An 8,724-nucleotide genomic window follows, 5' to 3' on the forward strand; every position below is an offset into this window, starting at 1 on the left:
GAATCGATACTAGTGATCCTTTGTATCTACACCCGTCGGACAACCCTGGTGCGATGCTCGTATCAACTCCTTTCAGCGGAGTTGGATATCGATCATGGAGACGTAGTGTATTGCGAGCACTCTCAGTCAAAAACAAGTTAGGGTTCATAAATGTTGAATGTAAGCGCCCAGATCATCACCCGCCCAAATTCCGTCAGTGGGAGCGATGTGATGATATGGTAACCTCCTGGATTCTCAATTCTCTCTCGAAAGAAATTGCGGACAGTGTTGAATACGCGAATGATGCTGTGGAGCTATGGATTGAATTAGAGGATCGATACGAACAAATGAATGGAGCTAGATTGTATCAAATTCATAAGGAAATCAATGATATGTCCCAGGGAACCCTTGACATCACTAACTACTACACTAAACTGAAGAAACTTTGGGAGGAATTGAGTACTTTGAGCAAGAGATCTCAGTGCAGCTGCAATTGCACTTGTGGTGCCAAGGAAAGCCTTTACAAAGCCGAACAGGATAGGCCACTCATTCAGTTCCTCGTGGGCTTGAATGAGACATACACTGTGATTCGAGGAAGCATCCTGATGATGAATCCATTGCCTAATTTGGCTCAAGCCTTCTCTTTGCTGATACAAGATGAGAAACAGAGAGAAATCAAGCCAAGCACTCAACTATTCATCGAGTCCACATCATTGAAACTAAATCAAATGCTTATAAGACCAATTACTCACCCAACAACACTAATTACAATGGCTATGGTAGGGGAAGATCTATGTGTGACTACTGCAAAAGGCCTGGTCACACCAAAGATAAGTGTTATAAATTGCATGGCTATCCTGATAACTTTGGTTACCCACGAAATCAGAATCACAACCCTAACCAAAGCTTCAATCAAGGTCAAGGTTTCAATCAAGGTCAGAACTTTAACAGAGGAAAAAGGGTAGTGGCAAATGTCCACAATGACACATCTTGCAATAAGGTAGAGGAAACCACTGATTTGGTTGAAGATCAAAATGTCAGCTTATCAAAGGAACAATATGGACAGATCATGAACCTGTTGCAACACTTCCATGCTGGGAATGGAGCATAACATATGAATGCTGGGAATTCCACTAATGCTGTTGTGAACTTTGCAGGTATAGTGGTCTGCACTTCCTCTATTGATTTTGGTAGATTGTCCTGTGAGTATTTCAAAAACAAGGCTAATTCTTGGATATTAGACTTAGGAGCCTCAAATCATATGACCTTTAACAAGTCCCTCCTTACCAACATTGTGACATTGCCTTACCCCCTTCTAGTTGTCCTCCCAAATGGCTATAAAGTAAAAGTAACAGAAATTGGCAGTGCAACACTTGTGCCTAACATCATCTTGCATAGAGTAATGTATATACCCGCTTTTAAATATAATCTGATTTCCATTCACTGTCTAGCCAGTTCTAATCCCAAAAGTATAGTGGCTTTCACTGATCATCTTTGCATTCTGCAGGCCCCTTCAATGAAGAGGCCTCTGGAGATTGGTAAGGTCTATGATGGTCTGTATTTTCTCTGTCCAAAGTGTCTGAGGAACAGGTATAACAATTCTGTAGTCAATTGTTCAGCTTCTTACCCTATTGATAGGATTCACTGCACACACAATTCACACTATCATAATCATTCATCTGTACATAGCCCAGTTCTCACAAATAAGTGTGTATCTCCTCCTATTGTAAACAGTCCAAGTTCAAGTAATAAAAATCAGAGTTTTGTTTCTATTTTGAATTCTTGTACATCTCCTGGTTATGATGTAAACATTCTGTGGCATAATAGACTAGGGTATGTACCCTTTGTCAAAATGAGGGGAATTTCCTCTATCCCAGTTTCCTTCTCATCCAAACAACCCTTCTTATGCTTCATTTGCCCAATGGCCAGACAAAGGAGACTGCCATTCCCTCAAAGGAGGAACTTCACAACTGAAATTTTCCAATTACTCCACATAGACATATGGGGACCCTATCATGTAACTACACATGACAATTACAAGTATTTTCTCACAATGGTAGATGATTATAGTAGGTTCACCTGGACCAATCTTCTAACTTGCAAAAGTAATACCCTTCAGGTTATAAAGACCTTTGTCTCCATGGTTGAAACTCAATTCAACACTAAAATTAAAACTATCAGATCTGACAATGGTTCAGAATTCACTAGTACTGAAGCAAACCTATTTTTTTAATCCAAAGGCATCATCCATCAAAGAAGTTGCCCCTACACACTACAACAGAATGGTGTAGTGGAAAGAAAACACAAATACCTTTTGGAAACTGCTAGGGCCCTCCTATTCCAACCAAAATTACCTGTGAAATATTGGGGTGAATGTGTTTTGTGTGCAACCTATATCATAAATAGACTACCCTCCTATCACAGTCACCCTAAATCTCCATTTTAACTACTTTACAAAAGAAAACCAACATACTCTCATATGAAAAGTTTTGGGTGCCTGTGCTATCCTTCCATACCTAAGGTACATAGGGACAAATTTGAACCCAGAACTTCACCACATGTATTCATTGGTTACCCTTATGGAGTCAAAGGGTACAAGGTCCTAAATCTTGCCACTAAAAGGATACAAGTTTCCAAGGATGTTGTCTTCATTGAAAGTGTATTTCCATTTGCTTTACCATCTGAAAATGCATCTTTGCCTTCTGTCTTCAATAATCCCATTCCATTCACTGATTGCTCTTCTCAAAATAATAGACATCTCTATGTTAGTGATAATGGCACAAAGCCAACCTTTAGAACATGTTATTCCTCCAACACCTACCAGACCCTCCATGTCTTCAGAACATTCTCCTACCTTATCACCAATTGACACATCACAATCTTCAAACCACAACACATCACCTGTTGGAAATCACCCAGACCAGACCTTCATTACCATAAGGAAATCACAAAGACCTCTCAAAACACCTCTATATCTACAAGATTACCTTCACTCACATCCAAAATTGAAGTCACCATCCCCTGCCAATCACTGTAATCCAACCATACCATTCTCTCTCAATGTTGCATTTTCCAAGAGTCATCATGTGTCTCCTGATAGTCTGATTCCTGAAAGTCAGAGTCTTGTAAGGGACATTTGCAGTGATAGTGAGCCTTTATCATATGAGGAGGCAGCCATGAATCCTGCCTCGCAATCAGCTATAAACCAAGAGTTTGAAGCACTACATGCTAATCACACTTGGGATCTAGTCCCTCTACCTGCTGGGAAGAATAATATAGGGTGTAAGTGGGTATATAAGATAAAACACAAAGCAGATGAGAGTGTGGAAAGACTCATAGCTAGGTTAGTTGTGAAAGGGTACACTCAGCAAGCAGGCATTGACTATACAGAGACATTCTCCCCTGTAGTCAAGATGACCACTGTGAGGTCTCTGATAGTTGTTGCTGTGAAAAAAGGGTGGCACATGTCCCAATTGGATGTGAATAATGCCTTCCTACATGGTGAGTTAAATGAAGAGGTCTACATGGAGATTCCTCAGGGCTTGGCAGTAAATAATTTAGAGTTAGTTTGCAAACTCAACAAGTCACTTTATGGGCTGAAACAGGCCAGTAGGCAATGGTATGCAAAACTTACTGAAGCCCTATGTTCAAGGGGTTATGCACACTCTATGTATGACTATTCTCTATTTTATAAGAAAACTGAAAACTCAACTGTATACATAGCAGTGTATGTAGATGACATTGTGGTGACTAGGAATGACACAATGGAAATTGAGGAATTGAAAACCTTTCTGAATGATAGCTTCAAGATAAAGGATTTGGGTAGGTTACACTACTTTCTGGGACTAGAAGTTCTTTACAAAGCTGATGGTGTAATAATATCTCAGAGGAAGTTCACCCTTGACCTACTCAAAGAATATCAATGCATGGATTATAACAGTTTTGCCTCACCACTGGATCCAACAATCAAACTCAAAGCAAAAGAAGGAGAAGTTCTGACTGATCCTACATACTACAGAAAATTGGTGGGGAAACTTAATTTCCTCACAAACACTAGATTGGATATAGCTTACAGTGTACAGAATTTGAGCCAGTTCATGGATGACCCCAGACAACCTCACCTGAAAGCAGCCTTTCACCTTCTCAGATACTTGAAAGGGGATCCAACTCTGGGGATTTTTTTATCCAATGATGCAGATTACACTATTAAGGCCTATTGTGACTCTGACTGGGCTGCATGCCCAGATTTCAGGAAGTCTGTGAATGGGTACCTTGTGCTTTTAGGGAACAACCCTGTCAGCTGGAAATCAAAGAAGCAGGACACTATTTCATTGTCCTCTACAGAAGCTGAGTATAGAGCTCTAAGGAAGGTAGTAGGAGAATTGGTATGGCTGAGTAGGCTGTTTGAAGAGCTTGCAGCTCCCTTTCCTAAGCCCATTACAGTATTCTGTGACAGCCAATCTGCTATGCATATAGCAAGAAACCCAGTGTTCCATGAAAGAACCAAACACATAGAGGTGGATTGCCATTTCGTTAGAAGCAAGCTGCAAGAAGGGTTGATTTCATGCAACATGTGGGAACTACAGAACAACTTGCAGATGTTTTAACTAAAGCATTAACAGGAGTTAAACATTCAGCAGCTTTGTACAAGCTGGCAGTGTTGGCTACACCACCAACTTGAGGGGGGGGGGGTGTTGAGATAGCTAATTATGTAAATGTGACTACATACTTGTAAAGTGGCTAGTTAGATAATTTGTTATTAGATAGGCTACTTTGTTAATTCCTTTTAGTTAGGATATTTTTGTATATACTGTTATTCAGTTGAAAGAAGAGGTCGGTTGGCCCATTCTAGATCCTTCTCTATTCTCTCTCCCCTCTCTCTTCTCCATGCGAGCTCTGCATCTCACTCACCTCCATTGCAGCTCACCTTGAGCTAAAATGAGGTGAACATCTGAATTTTTACAGCATTTACGAGCATTTAATCAGTACAAACACATTGATTAACATTGTTTATCTTAACCGGCTTAGCATAATATTTGGTCTAGATTTTATTATTCTTAACTAAGATTCACCCTTTATTTTATCATTAATTGATTTAACTAAAAAATTCAATACTTTTTGATCAAACATCAACCACTACCTTATAAATGTATAGAGATTGTTTCCGATAAACTCTCGAAACAACTAGAGTAAGGTTAAAAAAGGGGTTAATGGATTTAAGGCGATAAAGGCTTGGAGCACACTCAAGCGGTGCACCATCACGTGTGAAGAAGCGTGCTCGTATCCGACTCGAAGTACGAGGCAAAGTAGCTCTAAACATATGGAAAATGCGTCAAGCAACATCCTCTTATATACCAAGATTTCTCACATCCCGACAATTCCATGACAGTCTAAGGAATGAGTCGTTGTTTAATTTTTACGTTAATATCTCACTCAATTTAACATGTTTTCTTATGCCACTCTTAAACTAATTTGATATCCCACTTGTGTGCTTTATGTATAAAATACTCGTTTTATCTCTCCCCGGCTTGTTTCTTTTTTGGTTCAATACATATATATGTACATTCATGATGTTTTTATTATACATATAAAAAGAAGAATCAAAGTAAAGGAATAACAAAAAAAGACTTAAGATTTGAACAATCCAATGCATAAACATGGAAGGGCCGAAGGGGCAAGAGTAAGGCCATCAAATCCTCGATTTAAGAGCAAATTTGCTTGGATTTTACTCTCTTTCTGGATGACAAGAAGTGGGAATTAAGGAAAATGAGTAAAGACTCGCAAAGCTAGCTAATAACAGATTCCAAAATTTTGTTGAACAGTAGCTAACAAGAAACGGTTTCGTTGTTAACCGATCCAACCAAAAAAAGAGGTACAAAAAAATCTTTAAAGAGTGAATACTAACGTAACAAGTCATCCGAAGATTCGTCAACAACAATCAACCCCAGCCCCTTGTAGTTTTTACAGCATTTACTTCATCAACACTTAATCCAAAGTTTTAACATTTTCGTCAAAATGAAGTGCATCACATTTACACTTGCAGTCTTTTCTTTACCTTTTGTTAAATCTAGCGAGTGCGCCAATGTGGTCGACTTCTTGACGGCCTCTTTTTTTCTAATTGACAAAATTGCTTACGCAGAAAGACTTTTCTTTTTGTTTGTAATGATGAATATATTATATTTAAATAAAAACTACTTCAAGAGAGATTAGCCTAAGCAACAAAAATAGGAGGAACGTAACTACATAAAGCATGAAGCTTCCAAAACCATCTAAAGTTAAAGACTAATATATGAATTTGCTAGTATATTCTCAACTCTTTTCAAATGTTATTAGTTATGCATATTATGTAGCTTTTAAAATGTATAAATATTATTTATATAAATCTTAAAAAATTTATATTGGAAGTCACAACACAGTGAGTAGTAACCAAATACTTTTTAAATTTAAAATAAAATTATATGAACTGATAAAAGGAGTATTACGTATTTTCTCCTTTTTATACCTTTCCTCATCAGCACATCTAATCTTTACGTCTCACGCGGCAGGGCCATGCAGATGCCACGCGAACACAGATGTTTGATGAGAGGGCATAAAGACCTGCCACGTGTCTTGCTAAAAGGAAAGCCGTGCACCATTCCGAGGGAACAAACTTTACCTGTCTTCAAACCTTCCAACAAAAAGTGGGACCCGCTTCTTTAACAAATTCTCCATATTTAGTACCATATCAACAAATATGAGCACACTAGTCGCCCAAATATTGTTACGAATTAGCTTCGAAACAAAAAGTATGCTTTTATTAATAGTCAAAAAAAGAAACACTCAATTTTATTGTTTGGTATGCGAATAAAATTCAATATTCATAGTTAAAATGATTGGAAATTTATATATAAGGTGCATAGATTTTTTAGCGATATAAAGTTTTTGGGGAAAAATGATGTGGGCTTGGCCCAAACCAGACAATATTGCACTATTTTAAGAGTATCTGTGAGCTCATTTAGCCCAACAATGGGTATCAAAGTCCAGGTTCAGCGGAATGAGTATGACGATGGCAGAGTGATGATGTGAGGCTCGGTTTCCTTACTCTTAGGAGCTTGAACGCGCACACACAAGAAAAAGGTAGTTGCAGGCTTCGGTTGCCATAATACTCTAACAATGTGGATGGCACACAGTGAATCTCGAACATTGACCTGTGAGTTGTAGTAATGGGTCACATGGAACTTAGTTTGAGGGGGATACCCGTGAAATTGTGGTATTGGGCACGTGGAACTTAGTTCCAAAAAAAAGTATTGGATGTACGAACAAAATCCCATATTGGTAGCTGAAGATAATTGGAAGTATACATACAAAATATAGTAATCTTTTAATGGTATAAGCCATTTTGAAAAAATCATGCAAACTTGGCCTAAATCAAACAATATCATACTATTTTAGGAGTATATGCGGGCTGATTTAGCTAACATCTATCTTCTTCTTTTTTTCGTTTTTGAATTATTAATGATGACGAACGGGGTATGAAAGAAGTAATTGGATGACAATCACTATAAAGAACTATTGAAATATGAACTCATTACAAGACAGTTTAAACAATATTTTACATTTCATTTTAATTTAATGAAACTTATAGACGATATTGTCTATTTCAAAGTTCCGCATGAACAAAAGGACATGTGGATATACACTTGAAATGTACTCTAAGAAAAGAAGGTTCAGCACATGGTAGAGTAGAAAGTAATTTGCCATAATATTGGATGGTTAACTTGAGATTGATGTTAGTTTGTACTCATACTCTTTTTAGTTACTTGTTTCACCCTGTTTAATTTGCCTCCTTTTAACGCCTTATACAATATTATGATTCATTACTAGCAGGGAGACAAAGCCGAAACGTACGTAACATTTTATGGACCTTAATTAGTTCACTCTACAATTACTTATATGCATGCTACCCTCGTTGGTTTCTTGAAATTTAATCGAGTCTACAGCTTTAAGTAACCTTAAGTCCTTTACTCAATACTACAACACAGAGTAAAAAAAGGAAAAATAAAAACGAGGGTGTTATTTTATTTTAAGTTCTATTGTATTAGGGCACGTGAAATTATCATAAAACTTAGCTTAGAATAAATATATTTGTGTTACAGTGTGTTCGATTATCTTAAAGTAAGAAGTTCTACGAGCATTTTAGGTCGTTAGAACTATTACTAGCAATCCATATTTGACATTAATTTGAGAGGGGGAAGCAAAATCAGAATTAGATAGAGATTCTTGTTAACATATTCTTTTCATGAATTATGTAATTACACGGTTCTGGAAAAATATGTTTCACAATAAGAGCTTATTCGCTTTTATCAAAAATGAAAAAGAAGAGTTTATTCGCTTTATCAGACTCATGTTTAAATTGGCATGTGAACATTTAATTGAACAACTACGAATTTGAGAAAATGAAAACTAGATTAAAGTAAATAAGTAAATAATTTTAACACAAAAATTGCCAAACCTTGATCAAGGTCACTGTGGTCAAGAAAATTACATAAAGATTAAAAGCTGTTTTTTTCCTTATATGTTACCAATGAGGAAGGACAGAAAATACTTCCAGACAGCACTTAAAGTCACTATAAATTCAAACTTGAAACATTACTACCAAAATTTTAGTTTCTCGAAAAGTAAATTGTCACTTCTTTTTATTTGTCTTTTCTTCTTTTTTATATATATATATATATATATATATATATATATATATATATATATATA

This window comes from Nicotiana attenuata, unplaced genomic scaffold (genome assembly GCF_001879085.1).
Source record: "Nicotiana attenuata strain UT unplaced genomic scaffold, NIATTr2, whole genome shotgun sequence".
NCBI lineage: Eukaryota > Viridiplantae > Streptophyta > Magnoliopsida > Solanales > Solanaceae > Nicotiana > Nicotiana attenuata.